Raw genomic sequence first — 20,788 nt, 5'->3', positions numbered from 1 at the left:
TGTTGTCCTGCCTCAGCTCTCCTCCACGGCACTGCTCTCAATGGCGCCAGCTAGCAAATCACTGGGGAAGAACAGGATGCTTTGATTCAGCAATGTTTCTACTGGGCTTATACCCCAAAGAGATACTAAAGAAAGGAAAGGGACCTGTATGTGCCAAAATGTTTGTGGCAGCCTCGTTTGTAGTGGCTAGAAGCTGGAAAATGAGTGGATGCCCATCAATTGGAGAATAGTTGAGTAAATTGTGGTATATGAACGTTATGGAATATTATTGTTCTGTAAGGAATGACCAGCGGGATGAATACAGAGAGGACGGGTGAGACTTACATGAACTGATGCTAAGTGAAATGAGCAGAACCAGGAGATCATTATATACCTCAACAATGATACTGTTTGAGGATGTATTCTGATGGAAATGGATCTCTTTGATAAAGAGAGCTAATTCAGTTTCAATAGATCAAAGATGGACAGAAGCAGCTATACCCAAAGAAAGAACACTGGGAAATGAATGTAAACTGCTTGCATTTTTGTTTTTCTTCCCGGGTTATTTATACCTTCTGAATCCAATTCTCCCTGTGCAACAAGAAAACTGTTTGGTTCTGCACACATATATTGTATCTAGGATATAACCTATTCAACATGTAAAGGACTGCTTGTCATCTGGGGGAGGGGATGGAGGGAGGGAGGAGAAAAATCAGAACAGAAGTGGAATGCAAGGGATAATGCTGTAAAAAATTACCCTGGTATGGGTTCTATCAATAAAAAGTTATTAAAAAAAAAAAAAAAAGGAAGAACAGGATGACGTGCTCACTGCTGCAGCTCTGATTGGATGCAGCTCGGCGCGGTGTGCGTTTCATGGAGGGGGGAGGAGGAATGGTGCATACAGAGGGTACCGTAATGTAGCGTGTAGCGCAGGGGATCACCTTCATTAAAGTAGCAATCTCAATAGGGCTTATTTTCGGGGGAGGGCTTATTTTAGAGGAATCTTGACACAGTAAGGGGAGGGCTTATTTTCAGGATAGGTTTTATTATCGGGGAAACACGGTAGGTAAGAAAAGGAGGACACACCTTATAATTTATCATTATTATAAAAACCATGAAGAATTATTTAAAAACTTAGTAATAATAATTATTTGTTTTACAAAATTATGAGAATGACTATTAAGAATACTTGTTAGATTATGAAATAAAATAGCTGAATATATGTCATGTATTTCAAGTTGCAAAATTTTAACACCTTAAAAATACCTGTTATTATTTATTGACACTGAATATGTAGCAATATGTGGTGCTAGAATTATACATCAGAAATTTTCCATATTTCATAAATTAATGAACAACATATCATCATTCCATAAATAAAGACTGTAATGGGCTGAAGCTCTCGAAGCTCTCCTTGCACTGAGGTCCTGCTTAACACTGGAGGCTAATTAGCTAATTAGACAATACTCTATTAAGATATGCTTGGAGAAAGAATGGCCCTGCCCACTCTCTGTACAAGTTTGATGTGTTGTATAGGAGATTGCATAGACAATTTGGTGGGTAGAGTGAGAAAGGCAGAGGCACTGCTGGCCAGATTTGTGTTGCAATTGCTTTCACTTCATATCGCCATTCCCCTTCACACATGCAAAGAATAAAGATCAAGCATTTTCCCTTATTCTGACTCTGGCTGATTCTAATATACTCTGGGTGATAAATGCAGTCATCACATTTGGCACTCATCATGGAATCAAGGACCCTACTTTCACTGAAGAAGTCTTTGGTGACCAGGAAATTAAGTGAGTATTTTAATAGACAAACAGGGAACTTACTTTGTTAAGGGCTAAACTAGTAATCTTTTCTGGCTGAAATGAGGCAGATATTGGGAAAAAGATTCTCCTCCATTCTCATTCCCACCCCCACCTCCCACCCCTACCCCAAAGGGATGCTATAGAAAGCATGCTTAAGTTGATTGAGGGACAAGGCCTACTTATAACTTGGAAACAGATTGCTAGACTTCTGGGTACATTAAAACGCACCTCCCCTTGGTTCTTAGAGGAAGAGCAAATCTCTCCAGACAATTGGAGATTAATAGGACAACAGCTCTCTGAATACTACAATGAAAAAGATCCTCGTTCAATTTCCAACAAAGCATTCTATGTTGGCCTTAAACATAATACATAATACAGTTGGCCTTAAAGAATCCTGCAAGTTATAGAAAAAAGAAAAGTTCTAGGAACAGCCAGATGAGGAAGTGTGGGGAAAATGAGGAAGACAATGAACAGATTAATGACCATATCCCCACAGGGCATGGAGATTTAAGTGAGGCTCAAGGGTGTGATGACTTTCCATCCCACAAGACAATTTCAACATAGCCTACAGAACAGATAATTGACTCTCCTCCATCAACTCCACCTTCTGGGATGGAGGGAGGAGGAGTAGTGGAAGAGGCAGTGACACCATCAGCACCTCCCCACCCCCCACCCACCACCCCCCCAGCATCCAACCGCTCCTATGAGTAGATTGCAAAAGGCACTACTCAAAGCCACTGAGGAAGGGAAAGATGTAAATGAATTACGACCACACATTTTTCCTGTGATTCAACAGTTTAACTCCTCAGGTCAAGAAAGTAGAAAATACACTCCTTTTGATATAGAAATCCTCAAAGACCTGAAAAAAGCTTGCACTCTTTATGGGGCTATATTGGCTTTTGTTAAGATGTTATTACAGAATTTGGCTTTTGAAATCTTAAACCCTAAGGACTAGAAATCTATAGCAAGGGTATGCTTAGAACCTGAACAAAACTTGTTGTGGCTTTCTGAATATAGTGAGCTCTGTAGGATACAAGCCCAACAAAATAGTCAAAGTGGAGTTCATGCTGCAATCACCTATGACCAACTAACAGGTGTAGGTTCTTATGCAGACATCGCAGTACAGGTTAATTACTCCCAGCATAGGAGCAAATTGCTACTGCTGCTATCAAAGCGTGGGCCTTTCTCCCCAGTGAAAACGACAAGGGTGGGGCCTTTGCAAAAATAACACAAGGGCCAAATGAATTCTTTGCTGATTTTGTGGGACATTTGCAGACAGCTATCACACAAACTAATGGTGAAAATGCAGTAACAGACATTTTGATAAGGCAACTTGCTAAGGAAAATGCTAATGGGATTTGTAGAAGAATTATACTAGGACTGTACAAGGATGCTCCTTTAGAGGAGCTCATAAGACGCTATGCCACAGGGGACACAGATGCCTTTTATAGCCAGCCTATGATGCAGACTTCCCAAGATCCCAACATGGGAAGACAGGGTCCCTTTTGGCAAGGACTTCCAGGGATATTCGTCAATGCTTTCCATGTGGTAAAGTAGGGCATCTGAAAGTTCAATGTTGGTATAGAGACAGAATGAGAAAACAGGGTGAGAGAACAAGACCCAATACCCCATGTCCAAAATGCAACAGAGGCTTCCATTGGGCCTCAGAATGTAGACTGATTCAGGGAAACGGGATGAGGGGCCCAGCTCTAAGGCCCAAGACAAAAAATACTTGGGGCATGATGGCAGTTGATTGTGCACCCAGAGAGTGCCTAGAAGTCCAGTACCCATGACCAATCAGCCAGAAAGCCATCTGATGGGATCTGATAATTGCAAACATAATATTTGTGCTGTATGCTCTCACGACTTAACTATAAAGAGAGTAGTCAGAACTTTTCAGTCCACTCAGCAGAATGAATTGTATGCTGTGGTGTTCTCTTCTTTTTTTATAATATAATTATTCTCTCTGGGAGCAGGTTTCTTGGGAAGGTTTTCTGGAGGCAGCCTTAGTTTCCATTCCAAGTAATAAACACTCCAAATGCAGACAGGTGTTAAAATAGTTCTTTATTGTTTCTTCCAAAATAGCCCAGTTAGCTTTCTTTGGTTCCGAGAGTTCTTATTGCTAGCTTCAGCCTCTCTCTGAATCCTGGTTCTGCCCGACTGCAGATTAGCTTCTCAATCTCCCAAACTGAACTCTCACTGTGTCAATCTTCCAAAGTGACTTCTAGCTCTAGCTCAACTCCAACTTGTGGCTTCTTCTGAAATTATGCTCCTCTACTCTGAATCTTCTTAACTGACTAACTGACACTCTTTTTATGCTTGGAGTAAAAGATTGAATCCTCCTCTGAGAGTGGGATTATGGGAGGTGTGAATTCACAAAGTTATAAAGTAACTTTGTATATCTCCCATATTTGTGAACTCCAATGTGTGAGCTCTAATTTGTGAGATCTAATGTGTAAACTCTTACAGGTGCAAACCCAAGCACACAAGCATTGCTTCCATCAATTCCACTTACTACCTTGTTTCAAGTTCTGGCCCATATCATCTCCTTGTAGGATCAGATCAATCATACTGAATCATGCTAAATTAGATAATTATTGTCTCTATCAATTCTAATGACTTAACACTTTGTAAAGATTCCAACAGTATGCAATCATTTTAGCTCTTGTTATCCAGGAGCTATAAAACAAACATTGGGTGGTTCCATTGCTGACTGTGCCCATCACTGAAAGAGCATGGAAATTGTGCATTTGGCTCATGGACATCAAAAATTGTTGGACTTCAAAACCCTCAGGAATCATTGGATTCTATGAGAGATGGTAAGACTGTTGTAGGACTTCAAAACCCTCAGGAATCATTGGATTCTCTGAGACATGATAAGACTGTTGTAGTACTTCAAAACCCTCAGGAATCATTGGATTTTCTGAGACATGATAAGACTGTTGCAGGACTTCAAAATCTGCTGGAATCATTGGATTCCCTAACACATAAAAAGACTTTTGCAGGACTTCAAAAACTTGGGGGAATCATTGGATTCCCTGACATGTGAAGCAATGGACAAGAGATTGGTTTTGGACTATCTTTTGGCTGCTGAAGAAGGCATATGTGTGACTGTTGTTAACATACCCTCCTTCTAGGACTTCTGGAAATCTTCTACAACACCATGTTGATTTATATTGTTTATTATATCACTACTTGCATGTACAATTCATGTTTGTTATACCACCTCAAGCCTGCACTGTGGGGAGAGTCATTACTAATAGCTTGTGTGTTATTGCTATGTGCTTTGTAATACCTCCCATGCTGATGGGGTTGTGCATACCTGTTTCTAATAAGACCCTTTAGCCCAGAAACCTGTTAACAATTCCCACTCCCCTTTGGTGCTTTTCATCTCCCTTTCTGAAATGTCAGGGAGGGTGTGATCATCTCCTTTTTAGTGCTTTCACCCCTTTTCTGTGAAGTCAGGGGGGTGTGATCACCTCCTTTTTGGGATTCTCACCTCCCTGAGAAGTCAGGGATGGAGTGACCACTTGTGTTCTAAAACAAAAGAAAGCGTGAGATTTAAAGGTCTGAAACTCTTGAGTCAATGCACTTGGACAACAGAGCACTTAAGGCTAATTACCAATTGGACAATACTCTATGAGCATAGGAAAATGGCCCTTCTCACTATCCTGTGTTTGCTCGATAATTGGTGTATACAGAGAATTGTAGGAGGGACTAGGGGATAGAGTAAGACTAGCCAGGGTCACTTTGGTAGTAGACAAGGAAGAAGGAAGGTCGTGGAGATTCTGCTTCCATGCAATTCAATCCCACCTCTAAAGACCAAGAATAAAGATCGAGGACTTTTGCTTATCCTGACTCCGGCTGATTCTAAGGTATCCAGGGCACTAATGTGGTCATCACATTTACCTACATATCACACACACACACACACACACACACACACATACACACACACCTGTATAAACATACACACACACACACACACATACACACACATGTATATTTGTGAAATGACATTTAGACACAAAGAGCCTAATGGCTTGTTCATTCAAAAAATAAAGGTATAGGGTGCATAGGTTGTTGGAGAGGGAGCACCAGCATATTGAGAGTGGAAAGTTACAAAGGGTATAGTAACCTTAATATATTACTAATTACCACTACTAAGTTAAGAACCATCACACAGCTGGTTGACTTCTAAAAAATCTTAAATTGGTGCCCCAACTTCCATTTCAGTATACTTTTCACCACACCATTTGACCTTTCAAATGATGCAAATCTTTATTTGTTCAAAGTAACAAACCGTTAGATTCTCTATAAATCAGTTTAATTTACTCATAAAAAGTTAGAAAGTTGTGTGCTCTAAAATTAAATGGGATTTATAGATGACAAATAAAATTCCATAATGAACTGCTTTTCTAATGACTGGCAAGCATTAAAATTTTCAATTCGTTGTTCAAAATTGGATATGAACAATTTGAGTTTAGCATCACAGTGTATAAGAACAAATCAAATTATTTGTGCTTGTTAACTTAGAGTTTATAAGTTTCTAGTGTTTCATATATCTTTCTGGAGAGAAATTTCTAGAATTAGTTAGCCTATCTGTCTTACAACCATTTAGAAATGTTATATTACTGTTTTGATAGGATCATAAAATTAAAGTTAACAAGACAAAATATATACTGTCTAAGGGAATCAGTCTTTTCACTAGTATGAGCTGTTTAGAAAATAAAAAAAAATAGGGACTGGACATAATTTTGGTGGTAGAAAAATTCTTGGTAAAAAAATTATATATATATATATATATATTACTTGGTAAAATCTACTAGTGAAGGTTGGTACTTTCTCTAGGATTTATAATCCTAGAACGTAGTCTAAGGCACTGAAATTGGTGAGTTTTCCCAGATCACACAGTTACTATGTGTACAAAATAGGTCTTAAACCCAAGTTTTCCTGGCATAGAAGCCAGCTATCTATCCACTATATTATCCTATCTTCTGAGCTGAATTTAATGGTTTATAAATTTTATTTTTCAAGTATTAGTTTTCTGACACTGTGCTACCCATGAGATGCGGATTCACTGATTACTGCACAATAAACACAAACATAAACTCAAACTAAAAATAACATAAGATAATTTAGATATTCAGGGGACAATGAAACATAGGCAGCAATTGCAGTAAAGGATTTGCTTTTTTTATATATCTTTCAAAATACATTCAAAGATAGTTTTCAACATTCAACTTTGCAAAATCTTGTGTTCCAAAATTTTCTCCCTCCTTCCCTTTCTTCCCACTCCTGTAAACAGCAAATAATCCAAAATAAGTTAAACATGTGTAATTCCTGTGAACATATTTCTTATTTTTTTTATTTTTTATTATAATTTTTTTTTATTGACAGAACATATGCTTGAGTAATTTTTTACAACATTATCCCTTGTACTCACTTCTGTTCTGACTTTTCCCTTCCCTCCTTCTACTCCCTCCCAGCAGTCTTATACATGTTAAATATGTTAAAGTATATCCTAAATACAGTATATGTGTGCAGAACCAAACAGTTCTCTTGTTGCACAGGAAGAATTGGATTCAGAAGGTAAAAATAACCTGGGAAGAAAAACAAAAATGCAAACAGTTTACACTCATTTCCCAGTGTTCCTTCTCTGCATGTAGCTGCTTCTGCCCATCATTGATCAATTAGAACTGAGTTAGATCTTTTCTTTGTCGAAGGTGTCCACTTCCATCAGAATACACCCTCATACCGTATCATTGTTGAAATATACAATGATCTCCTGGTTCTGCTCATTTCACTTAGGATCAGTTCATGTAACTCTCCAAGCCTCTCTGTATTCATTCTGCTGGTCATTTCTTACAGAACAATAATATTCCATAACATTCATATACCACAGTTTATTCAGCCATTCTCCAATTGATGGTCATCCATTTAATTTCCAGTTTCTAACCACCATAAAAAAGGGTTGCCACAAACATTTTGGCACATTCTGTGAACATATTTCAACATTTACCATGATGCACAAGAAAACTCAGATCAAAAGGTGAGGGAAAAAAAAAAAAAAAAAACAAGCAAACAACAAAACAAAGGTGAAAATGCTACATTGTAATCTACATTCAATTCCCATAGTTCTCTCTCTGTTTGCAGATGGCTCTCCATTATAGGTCTATTGGATTTGCCCTGAATCATCTCATTGTTGAAAAGAGTTAAGTCCATCACAGTTCTTTATCACATAACCTTGATGTTACTTTATACAATGTTCTCTTGATTCTAATCATATTACTTAACATCAGTACATATAAATTTCTATTCTATTACATTAATTTACCATAGTTTATTCAGCCATTCTCCAATTCATGAGCATCAGCTCAGTTTCCAGGTCCTTGACACTACAAAAAAGTCTGCTACAAACATTTTTGCACTTGTGAGTTCTTTGCCTTTTGTGTGATCTCTTTGGAATATAGAACCAGTAGAGACACTGATGAATCAAAGGCATGTACAAGGCTTGTATCGTTGGATGGTTCACAACTCCACCAATAATGCATTAGTGTCCCAGTTTTCTCAAATCTCCTCCAACATTTAATCATCTTTTCCTGCCATCTTAGCCAATATGAGAGGTTTTCTTCTTTGCATTTCTCTAATCAATAGTGATTTAGAGCACTTTTTTCATATGACTATAAATGCATTTAATTTATTCATCTGAAAATTTTATGCTGATATTATTTGACTATTTAAAGGAATTTCATTATAATACAAGTCTATGAGTATAAATTCTATCAAAGCAAAAACACCAGGGTAGAGTTTTAAGAAGAATTTCAAAAATAATCTTATATCAATTTCAGAAACAATTATAGATTTGAATATATGTTATTAAAATTTCTTAGATTAATCAAATAAATAATATCTAGTCATTCTGACTACACAAAAACATGATGATCAAAAATGCCAGGAATAAAAACCATGAAATGGGGAATTTAATGCTTTTGAAAATAGGACCAGACTACATACATAAGAAAATATCTAATAGTCTTTGGTAAATGTTTGTTCACTTATCATGCAGGATCTCCACTGAAGTACATAATTAATCCTAATCTGAAATCTGACCATACTAAATTAAGACATCAAATTTAATATTTTATGACGTGTTCAAATGTAGCCATGAGTTAAAAGACGACTTACTAGGACAGAGCTCGTTAGACACGTAGTTTCTATTACCATCTTGACCTATAAAATCATCATAATGTAATTGGCATTTTTATTACCATCTAACATTAAAATTCTCTATACTTAATAAACAAATAATAGTTAATACTTTTGTACTATGTAGAGAAACCAGAATTTTTCTTAAATGAATTACTAAAACAAATATAACAACAATTTTCAAAAAAAAAAATTGAGAGCACAATAATTAAATTTCCTGATGTTTTTGGTTTTTTCTCTTGGGAATTTATAGAGTGAAATAAAAGAATTTAATTACTAGTATTTAAACTTATTTTTGTATATGTATATTTTGCATATATGTATATATATATATGCATATTTTTAAATATATTCTCTATATGAAAAGTAGGAAGCTAAAGTTCCACTTTTATGTTTTTGATTCCATATCTAGGTATCAGATACCCTGACTGACATTTTTATTTGTTTTTCAAATCATAAAGGTTAAAATAATATTTATTCAAATAAGTGAAAGCCTATTATTCTGATGTAGTCAGCAAAGAGTACTACCCCTGTTATATATATACTTTGTTCCTCATAATCAATAACACCCTCTGTATAGTCACCACATACAAAGAAAACAAACTATTAAGGTACTTTATGTCAGACTCCTATCATGAATTCTACATGTAAAGCCCCATAAAGAATATTTCTTTTTATTTTTGTAGTTTAATTTTAAAATTTTGGAAGGGGAGGGTAAATTTTGCTATTATCTTAATACATTTATGTAATGCTTTTGTTAATTCAGTAAGCGAAAAGTATATTTCAAAGGAAGTTTTCTTAGTTAGATAATTATTGTTAATGTCTGATTATCCCTAACTTTTCAGGGCCAAAGCTATCTAATGTTATGGTTACTTAATGACAACTTGGCTGAAGTTGTTAAGAATTCAGTATAGGAAAAGAAATGTGTGACAATTTTCCATAAAGATTTTAAAAGTGCCACTTAAGTTGCATGACAAAAACAGATATGCAAATACACTTTGATATGTTAACACAACTCCTATTTATCAAAAGACACATAAGATCAACTCTTATATACTAAAGAATTACTAAAATAAAATAATAATTTTTTTGCCTACCTTTATTTGTATACAGAAGTTGACAATGCAAAATAGTTGCATAACTATTTACAATAGACAGCTATGACATAGTAAGTTGAAGTATATATGCAGTATGCTTTCTAGAACCCCCAAGTTGAGGTGCCAAACTGTACTATGCTTTCTAGGGCCCTCATACTGATGTGCCAATATGTATAGTCTGGACTAGCTCTCTGGAAGATCTCGGGACCAGCATTAGTCCTTGGTCTCAGTGGAGGAGTGATGAAACAGTAGGGACCACCCCATGGATGGTCAAATATGGGGTCCCTTTATTTTAAGTTCTCTCAGCCCCTAAATAGGTTAGTACAATCACATCACCACAGCTTACTGTGCAAGTGCCAAGTATAAGCACCCTGCTATTAATATGTAAATGCTTCTCTTCCCATAAGAATCTCTGCTTCAAGTAGAACACAGGTTGACCTGCCCCACCCCGCACTTCTCAGGAAGGCCGAGATGCCCCAAGAGGGGATGAGAGCAAGTTTCTCTGGGCTCTGGGCCAAAGGGTACATCAAGAGTTCTGTGGCGCTGCTCTCTCTCTCTCTCTCTCTCTCTCTCTCTCTCTCTCTCTGTATGTGTGTGTATATATATATTTTATGTATACACACACACATTTATAATTATTGTTCTAACATTTAAAATGATAAAAATATAAAGTGTAGTTACTACTAATTGGTGGATTTGTTTATTTGTCATTTAATGACAATATTCTTATTTAAGTTGCAAAACAAATTTCAGTTCTGATTGCTCTGTAAAAGTATGGACTGAAGATATTTGCTTTCCATTGAACTTTAAAATTTTCAACTACTCCCATCTCCATACACATATAAAACGGTATATCAAAAAAAGTCACACTCTAAACTACAGGTATTAAGTATGGAAAAGTTAATTCTAATTTATTTTATTTAACAATTTAGGAAGTTCGCAGCCACTAGCAATTCCAATGCAATTTCAAGTGCAATTGAGAATTCAGGAATCTCTATATGCAGTTGTTAGTGTAATGAACCGTGTAGTAAAACACATTCATACTTTTGATAGAACTTATAATCAAATTTCTTTAAATTTAACCTCATTGGTTTCATTTTCAGCAAATTGACCAAGCCACTTAACATGGCCTTTATTGTTTCTGATGTTAAAACATACTCCCTTTTTATAATAAATTTGCCATTATCAGAAGATAGCAATTTCCCATACATAACATCTGGATCCTTATTATATTTTGTTTACAAAGGAGTTTTAACAAAATGCCCTTTGAAACTTCTTCAATGACTGTAGCTGGATCCTGGCTCACTATCATATACCTTGCTCCCAGCAACTTCTTTATCCCAGCTCTGCAGGACCCAACTTTCACCATTGTCCACTAGTGGTCATTTTTAATGGAAGCTATGCTACAGGACAAGAGGAGTCTAATGATTTTCAAGTAAGGGAACAGAAAATATCTTGAAAATTTTAGTCTAGTCAGATTGAAATCTATTCTTGCCCAAAATTTAGAATATGAAAAATTATCTAATTATTATAGAGAAGGAATAGCTAAATACAAAGAAACAGAATAACTTCAGCATGAACAGGGCATGTTAAACTAAACCTATATATTTTTGTCATGATTGTTACACTGGATGATCAGGACAGTGTTACAAATTTAGTTTGTTCATATTTTGGCAATGGGCCAAATGAAGTAAAATTAGATGGATTGTGAACTGGTTGTTTGACAAGATGCAGCGTAATTATTAATATTTCCATTTCAGTATGGCTGTTGATCTCTAATACAATGCAAAAAAAAAATCATTGGTTATCCCTGTATGATAACTTTTTCCCCCTAATTCTTTTTATTTTTCTAATTCTTTCTAATTTAGAAAATAAAACAAAATTTCCAAAAAACAGCAAAATAAATAAAAATATGATTGCACATGAAAGTGAAAATCTACTTTGCACAACTTGCTATTCCTTGCTATTCCAACACAAATAGTATGTAAATTTTTTACAAAGTAGGTTCAAGTATATATAATTGTTGTGCTAATATTTAAAATCACATCTAAAAGATAAGGCATAGTCATTACTAATTGGTAGATTTGTTTATTTTCATTTAGTGATAATGTTCTTATTTTATTTAAGTTGCAAAACAAATTTCAATTCTGCTGGAATTGTAGAGATGACTATCATTGGAGACAAATAGATGTGTGTGTGTGTGTGTGTGTGTGTGTGTGTGTGTGTATCTGTTTGTCTATGTATGTATACACACATACATACATATATATATAATTAATCTATATATATCAGTTTATCAGTTCTTTTTCTGAATGCAGAATGACTCTGTCTTCACATGTTCTTTATAGTTAATTTGGATATTTATAATAGTTAAAATAACTTACTTAATATTTACTCAAATGTCTTCACATGTTCTTTATACTTAATTTGGATATTTATAATAGTTAAAATAACTTATTTACTTAATATTTACTCAAAGTTGTTTTTAAAACAATGTTGCTATTACCATATACAATGTTCTTTTGGTTCTGCTAATTTTGCTCTTCATTATTTCATCATTTCAAATTTATTCATGTTTTTCTAAGATAATCAAACTTATCATTTTCTGTAACACAATAGTGTTACATATCTCAACCTGTTCAGCTTTTCTCCAATTTATTGGGATCCCTACACTTTCCAGTTCTTTGCCAACAAAAAGAAATGTGCTATAAATATTATGTTATTGCTCTGGCCTTTTATTTTATAGCATTTGCCATTAATATAGAAGTAAATAACATTTTAAAATCTCTTTCTTATAGCAGAAAAGGATGCCAAAGTATTAACTAATGTTTGGGTATGGTGGAGGATGATGAAGTCTTCAGAGAGAAATGCAAGAAGGCAGCAAGGTATAATATGAAGAGCCCAGACTGACTCTGAATCAGAAGACCATGATCCTCATTTCAGTTTCATCACAAATTTGCTGTGTGATCCAGAGGAGGTCAGTTCTCTTTTGCCCTCAGCATCTCCATTGATAAAATGAAGGAGTTGGGCATAATGGTATATAAGTATGGTACCTGGCCCATTCTAATGACTAAGGAATGACCTCAACAAGATCTTTAAAAACAGAGAGTGTTTGAGAAGTTCATCTACAGTGGAGTCTTGATCCAATATCACTGCATGAAGAGAGATGGTCTTTGAGGAAGTCTAAGGCTAAAGGAGTCAAAAAGTTCATAATTGGGCACCAGTGAACTCACAGACTTGGTAATTGCTTTGCATCTGGCTACAAGATGGGGGTTGTCCTGCTGGGACAAGTGAGGTTGAATGCTCAAGGGAAGTGGATGGGGAAGCAGGTATCTTCCCGAGATGGGTCATTTGATACTTTCCCAGAACATCTCCAGAGGTCACCAATGCTGCTTAAAGAAGGGTAAACCATTCAAAGGGACACTTTGGGAAACTTGGCTGGGCTAGGTATATTGCCCTTTTCTGTCCTCTCCTCTTTTTCTCCTAATCAAAATTTAAGCCTAAATAAGACTCTGCCCTGGAAGTGTCCAACATCCTTTGTCCTTCTTTGAAGAAAGTGGAAAGAACCTGTGGCTAGTAGAGGGTCAGCTTGGTTTGTAAAATGTGCCTAAGTCTGGAAAAGAATCAATATCCCTTTTGTGTGATCTGCAGGAAGGCTACTGGGAGTTGTTCCTTGTTGTAGGTTGGGGGTGTGTGTGGCATTATACTTTCAGGAGTCACAAGAAGGGCCATCCCACTTAAGAACATTGGGTGGGACCAGCCAGGCTTGGAGTTATTGCTGAAATCCTACCTCCCTATTCCTCACATGAGTTCTGGATACAGAGGGGTTCAGTATCTAATGGAAAGAGTAGCGTCTGTTCATATCTATCCTTCTCTGGCTTTATGGGACTAAGGGAATTCTAAACCTGAAGGTGAGGTGTTGACCAGCTTATCTGGTTTGCAAGAGGTACCTGGGGCCTCCTTTGTCAGTGGAGGCTGTGCTATGGTTGGGAGGAACAGAAAGTCTTGAATTGGAGGAAGAGGTAGGATGGAGAGGCATTTGGGTCTGGTGCCCCTAGGTTCCCTGGTCCCATCAGCAATAACTGAGAGCCCTCTGATACTATAAACATTTTAGAACATATAGGTTCTTTTCCTTTTCCCCTATTCATCTTTGGAAATAGACAAAGTATTGGTATTTCTGGGTCAAAGAGTATAGGTAGTTTAAAAACTCTTTGGACATAATTCCATATTTCTCTCCAAAATTGGTGGATCAGTTCACAATTCCACAAACAATTTTCCCACATCTTCTTTAACATTATCATTTTCCTCTTCTATCAAATCTAGTAGGTATGAAATGATATCTCAGCATTGCTTTAAAGTATAATTCTTTAACTGATAATGATTTAGAACATTTTATATGAATATAAATTGTTTTGATTTCTTCATTGGAAACCTTCCTATTTATATCCTCTAACCATTCATCAATTCAGGAATGATTCGTATTCTTATATATTTAACAAAGTTCTCTCTGTATTTTAGATATGAACTTTTATCTGATAAACTATAATCCCTCCCCACAATTTCCTGTTTTCTTTTTATCAATAAATTGGATAAAGGAATTAGTGGTATATTTATGTAAATTGCAAATGGGAGGGATAGCTAACATATAAGATGCCAGAGTAAGGATCCAATGTTATGAAAAAAACATTAGAAAATAAAATAAAATGTAATGAGAATAAGTATACAATCTCAAACTTGGGTTTAAAAATAACATCAAAATTATAAGAGTAGCATGGTTATGAAATAGTTTATCTGTAAATAATATTGGAATTGTAATGAACATGAAGTTGATTGTGATTCTATTGTGTCCAAAAAAAGGTAATGTGAACTTGAGGCTCTTTAAGTGTCCCATATATGATTTCCAGAAATATAGAAATAAGTCTTGTTTTCTTTTTGATCCAATCACATATAAAATATTGCCCACAATTTTAAAGAAAAAATTTAGGAAAAAAAACAGTTTTGAAGTTTATTTCATACAAGTATTAGCAGAAAAAACTGGAGATTAGTCTGGAGAAGAAAATACTATGTTTGAATTTCTGAAAGATTGTCATATGGGAGAAGACTTTTTAAATTTGGATTCAGGAGTCAGAACCAGAAATAGTGAATATAAGTTGCAAAGAAGCTTGTTATAAAGATAAAAACCACTTAGCAATCAAAGTTATTTAAAAACAAAATGGGTTGATTCAGAAAATATTATGTTTAACTTCATTTGAAGTTTTAGGCAAAGAGCAAATGACCATGGTTGAATACTATATGTAGCAAACATTGCAATTCACAAAAATCTGGAATTCTATCATTCTGAAGCGGCTTGGTTTACCCTACTTAAGAAGACACTGACCTATTAGTGCTAGGCATAGATTACTTTCTAATAACATAAGAATATGAAAACTTTGGGAAGGCAAGATGTCAAGTTCTCAACTCTTTGGCATTCTGAGAATTTAGGGGTTTTAATCTTAATTTTTCAGTCCTGAATCTCTGCTTTAGGAACTATTGCTTCCAGTAATCTAAATCTAAAAAATATAGTATCTAAGTTAACGAGGTTAGGAGATTAGAAGGAGCAGGACTATCATGTATGATTGGTAAACAATAATCCTAGGGAAATAATTTGTTTTTGTTTTTGTTTTTGTTTGGTTTCTGTTTTTTTTTTTTTTTTTTTGTTGTTGTTGTTTTGTTTTTGTTTTTGTTGTTGTTGTTGTTGTTTTGCAATTTCCATATTGCTCTCCAAAATTGGTGGATCAGTTCACAATTCCACAAACAATTTTCCCACATCTTCTCTAACATTATCATTTTCCTCTTCTATCAAATCTAGTAGGTATGAAATGATATCTCAGCATTGCTTTAAAGTACAATTCTTTAATAAGAATTTAGAACATTTTATGTGAATATAAATTGTTTTGATTTCTTCAATGGAAACCTTCCTATTTATATCCTCTAACCATTCATCAATTCAGGAATGATTCATATTCTTATATACTTGACAAAGTTCTTTATATATTTTAGATATGAACCTTTATCTGATAAACTATAACCCCTCTCCACAATTTCCTGTTTTCCTTTTCTCAATAAATTGGATTTTACACCATTATGGCATATACAAAGCATATTGTTATACAGAAAATAAAGAGCAACTCTATAAATTAGAAAGAAACTAAATATTAAAAGAGAATGAAAGCCCTGTTTTTAGCAGAACAATTTTATTTCTTTAAATTTTTATTATTCCTTTCTTTTATACATCACACATATTCTCTAACATATTCATCTATATTCTGCTTCCTGGAGATCCATACCTCACAGCAAATATTTTACAACAATAGTCTTTCAATTCCACATAGAAGGAAAGAGGGAAATTACTTTATTTGAGGATGGGCATAGTCACAATAATTTAGTTTTTTAATTCTATCTATACTGATATATTCATTGTAAATCTTTCCATGTTCTGCTATATTCATCATAATAATCATTTTTGTAACATTCGGGTTAGCTTTCTGGAGGATTTGGGGACCAGACTTGGTCTTTAGTGCAGGAGGTAGAAGAGCCCCCAGGAGGATGGTCATTGTAATTATCATTAAAACACACTATGTGTGAGTGAACTAAAAAACCATTATATCACCATGCTAAGTACTAAACATATGTATACTATAAGTACCTTGCTGACCTAGATTCAAATACACCTTTTCAGAGTTCAGGCCCTCTACATCTCCTGCTTTCTTTTGTTTTAGAACATAGGTGATCAAGCCCTTCTTGACTTCTCAAGGAGGTGAGAACCCCAAAAACGAGGTGATCACATCCTCCCTGACTTCTCAGGAAGGTGAAAACACCAAACCAGATATTGTTAGCAGGTTTTCTCTAGACTGAAAGGTCTTACTTGAAACAGGTATACATAAATCCATCAGCATGGGAGGTACTACACAAGCACACATAGTAATATAACACAGGCTAGTAGTGATGTAACAAACAACATGAATCAACATGAGGAATTATACATGTCCATGCCATAAGTCCTAGAACAATAACAATCACACATATACCTCCTTCAGCAGCCAAGAAAAAATGTCCCAAACCAATTGATTGTCCATTACTTCACGTGTCAGGGAATCCAATGATTCCTGCAGATTTTGAAATCCTGTAGTAGTCTCATTAACATTTTTTGATGTTCATAAGTCAACTACCATATTCATAGGGTCAACAGCCATGCTTTTTCAGTGGTGCTTGTAGTCAGAGATGGAACCATCTGATGTTTCTCAGGTCTTCTCCTTTATTTCAAGGGTCTTCTCCATTTCTCTCTAATAGGCAAGGTGAATACAGCTCAATGGCACCCATCTGATTCCTTCTCCATCTATAGAGATACAAGCAAACTTTCTCCCCCAAGCAGTTAACCTATCTGTCCCTTCCATTCACCACTTTCTGGATCTCTCCATATCACCTGGTGATTATCTAAAGATACTGGAGTTGCTTTCCACTGGACACTGCCCTTCCAGGGGGTTATAAAACCTGTTCTAAATCTTTGTCAAAAATCTTTATAAAATCTTTGTCAAAAATCAAGAAGTTAATTGTATAAAGAGCTAAATTTAGAAGTTCTCTAGGGTTACCTGTGGCTCCCCCCCCCTTTTTTTTTTCTTTTTGGAGGAGCATCTAGATGTCTTTGTTTCTCCTACTTCTACTATTGCCTGTCCTTGAGGATTAAAAAGGCATGTCAGTGGTGTATAAAATCTGATACTGTGCACAAAAGTGTACAAAATGTTTAGAAGTATATGCATGTCTATTATCTGTTTTTATTGCTTGTGGCACACCCATGATTGCAAAAGCTTGTATAAGAAATTCAGTGACCCCTGGGGCTGTCTCTTTTGCTGCTGGTATTGCAAAAGTAAATCCTGAAAAGGTGTCTACTATAACATGGATAAAAGACAGATGACTAAAATGTCCCTCTTTCAGTCCTTCTTAGCCCTTATATACATTATTGTAATTACATCATTGCAGTGCACTATGTATGTGTGTACTTGTGGTGATCTTCTTCTTTTAAAATAAGTAGAATAGTTCTCTCTGGGGGAGAAGGCAGGTTTCTTGGGGGAGGTTTTCTGGGAGGCAGCTTTAGTATCAGTTCAGATCAATAATTACCCCAAATGAAGCCATCTGGTAAAAACACAAACATTTATTTTCTCTTTCCAAAATAGCCTGGTTAGTTGAGGCCTATCTTTCTGCTTGGTTCCAAGCTCCCTCCGAATGTCTGCAAATCCAAAGATTTTATCCTTCAGCCTCTGCCTCTGCTTTCTTCAGCCTCCATCCAGCACAAAGATGGAATGAATCTCTTGTCTCCTTCACTTGGGGCTTGGCTAGCTTTCTGGTGAGTCTTTCAGACCAGCTTGGTCTCAGTGGGGGAAGTTCAGGAGCCCAGCAACTACAAAGAGCCTTCTCAATCTCCCGCTCAACTCTCAACTCGTAGCTTCTTCCTCTCAAGTCAGCCTCTACCAGTCAGCCAAGTGGAAAATATTCGAATGAATCACTCTTCACTGGCTTATATATGACTCTTCTGAGAGAATGGGATTATGGGTTTTCTCCCATAGTGCTCTCTGGCCCTAAGAGCTTCAAGGGAGGTGTGAATTCAGATATCTCATACTAAACCCTGAAATTCCCCAAATGTGTGAACTCCAATGAGTAAAGGTGCAAACACAAGCATTATATCAATTAGTTCTACTTAGTACCTTGTTTCAGGTTCTGGCCCAAAACATCTTCTTATTAGATCGGATTAATAATCTATCAACTCTAATGAGTTAGCAGTTTGTAAAGATTCCAACATGTACTAGAGAACCATTACATCACCATACTATGTACTAAGTACATGTATAATATAAGTAATGTAAATATAAATTTAATTTATAAAAATGGGAATATTTTCCTCCTAAGACCTAAAATTATCATTAAATATCTTAATCATAATTATTTAAAAATTAAGCTAGGCAAGACACATTAATTCCTAGATTCCAGTACACCTTTTTGGAGTTCTGGCTCTCTATAATTTCTGACATCCCAGTAATGTCCCATTGCTTCCATATACAATAATTTTCATAGCCACCCATCTCCCCAATCAGCAGGCATCTATTTTATTCCATTTGTTTTGTTACTTCAAAAATTGCTATTTCAAACTAATTGATGTATATAGAATCTTTTATCAGTTGGCTAACAGATGATTTTTAAGTGATCATACAGGCAGTTGTCATATTTATAAAACTTAGTTTTAAAGGATTTTCTGTACTTCTCATCTGTGACATATTATGTAATATTTCACCACCACTTCAATCATTAAACTTTTTTTTTTCCTGCACAAGCTTATCTGATTTGTCTTGAAAGTTTCTTCCTAGTGCTCTTTTATAATTAAGTCAGTGATGGAGTAGATAAAAGCATATTATCATGTTGATATTTTTATATGGGGCTGGATAAATGGTCTTATAGTTTTGCTTTTTCCTAATTTCACACACAATTTTAACTTGGAAATAAAACCTTAGACATAAGGTTGTGGTGTTCTCTTCTTTTATATAATATAATGTTTCTCTCTGGGAGCAGGTTTCTTGGGGAGGTTTTCTGGAGGCAGCCTTAGTTTCAGTTAAAAGTAATAATCATCCCAAATGCAGTCAGCTGATAAAATGCAAACATTTATTTTCTCTTTCCAAAATAGGCTGGCTAGTTTTTCTTAGAGGCCTATCTGTCTGCTTGGTTCCAAGAGCTCTTGCCGTTAGTCCTTTGCCTCTGCTTCCTTCAGCCTCCAGCCAGCAAAAAGGTGGAAGATGGAATGAATCTGTCTTGCCTCCGAGAAAGGGCTTCTCTCTGAATTGATTTGACTGGCTTACTGAAGTTCTATTTATGCTCCTTCTCCAAGAGTGGGATTGTGGGATCCGAGATTGGGATTATGGGTTTCCTCCCAGAGTGCTCTCTGGCCCTAAGAGCTTCTTGCTTATATGAGCTCTCTAAAGGTGTGAACACAAGCACTGTTTCTATCAGTTCTACTTAGTACCTTGTTTCAAGTTCTGGCCCATAACATCTCTTCGTAGGATCAAATCAATTATATTGAACCATGCTAAATTAGATAATTATTGTCTCTATCAACTCTAATGACAACACTTTGTAAGGATTCCAACAAAAATATTAAACGTTTTTGTTTCAAAAATCTCTTTGATAGTTTAATAAAGCCTACAGACTCTATTTTTGAATAATATTTATTGCTTATAGTTGTAATAGAAAGAAATGCCAAATGTCAGGTAGATGTTAGTATAAAATAACTTGTAATCTTTTTTTTCCAAATAAATTTATGGACTCTCTGAAATCTATCAAGGAAACCCTTTACTCCTGGGAAATTCAGAGACCATATGTTAAAAGCATCTTATCTAACACAATCATTTTGCTTTATAGGTGATAAAACTGAACTCCAAACATGTTAATATACCTGCTAATACTATAATGCACATTCAGAAGGTATGAATAAAAATGAAAAAAAAATCTTAGAAATAACTTAACATTTGAATATTTATTTAAAATTTAATTTATAAAAATGGGAATATTTTCCTCCTAAGACTTAAAATTATCATTAAATACCTTAATCATAATTATTTTAAAATTAAGCTAAGCAAGACACATTAATACTGAGAAGTAATATTTTCAGAATAT

The 20,788-nt window shown here is 35.3% G+C and overlaps 1 protein-coding gene and 1 pseudogene across 1 annotated transcript in view; both read right to left on the bottom strand.

Annotated features, from left to right (window-relative positions):
• Positions 1-20,788, bottom strand: part of SNTG2 (syntrophin gamma 2) — a 640,226-nt gene that overhangs the window by 528,124 nt on the left and 91,314 nt on the right. The window lies entirely within an intron of this gene.
• On the bottom strand, positions 11,014-11,389 carry LOC127548579 (elongin-C-like; annotated as a pseudogene).

Source organism: Antechinus flavipes, chromosome 2 (genome assembly GCF_016432865.1).
Source record: "Antechinus flavipes isolate AdamAnt ecotype Samford, QLD, Australia chromosome 2, AdamAnt_v2, whole genome shotgun sequence".
Lineage (NCBI taxonomy): Eukaryota > Metazoa > Chordata > Mammalia > Dasyuromorphia > Dasyuridae > Antechinus > Antechinus flavipes.
The sequence above is the reverse complement of the archived record's forward strand: the minus strand, read 5'-3'. Positions and strand labels throughout refer to the sequence as shown.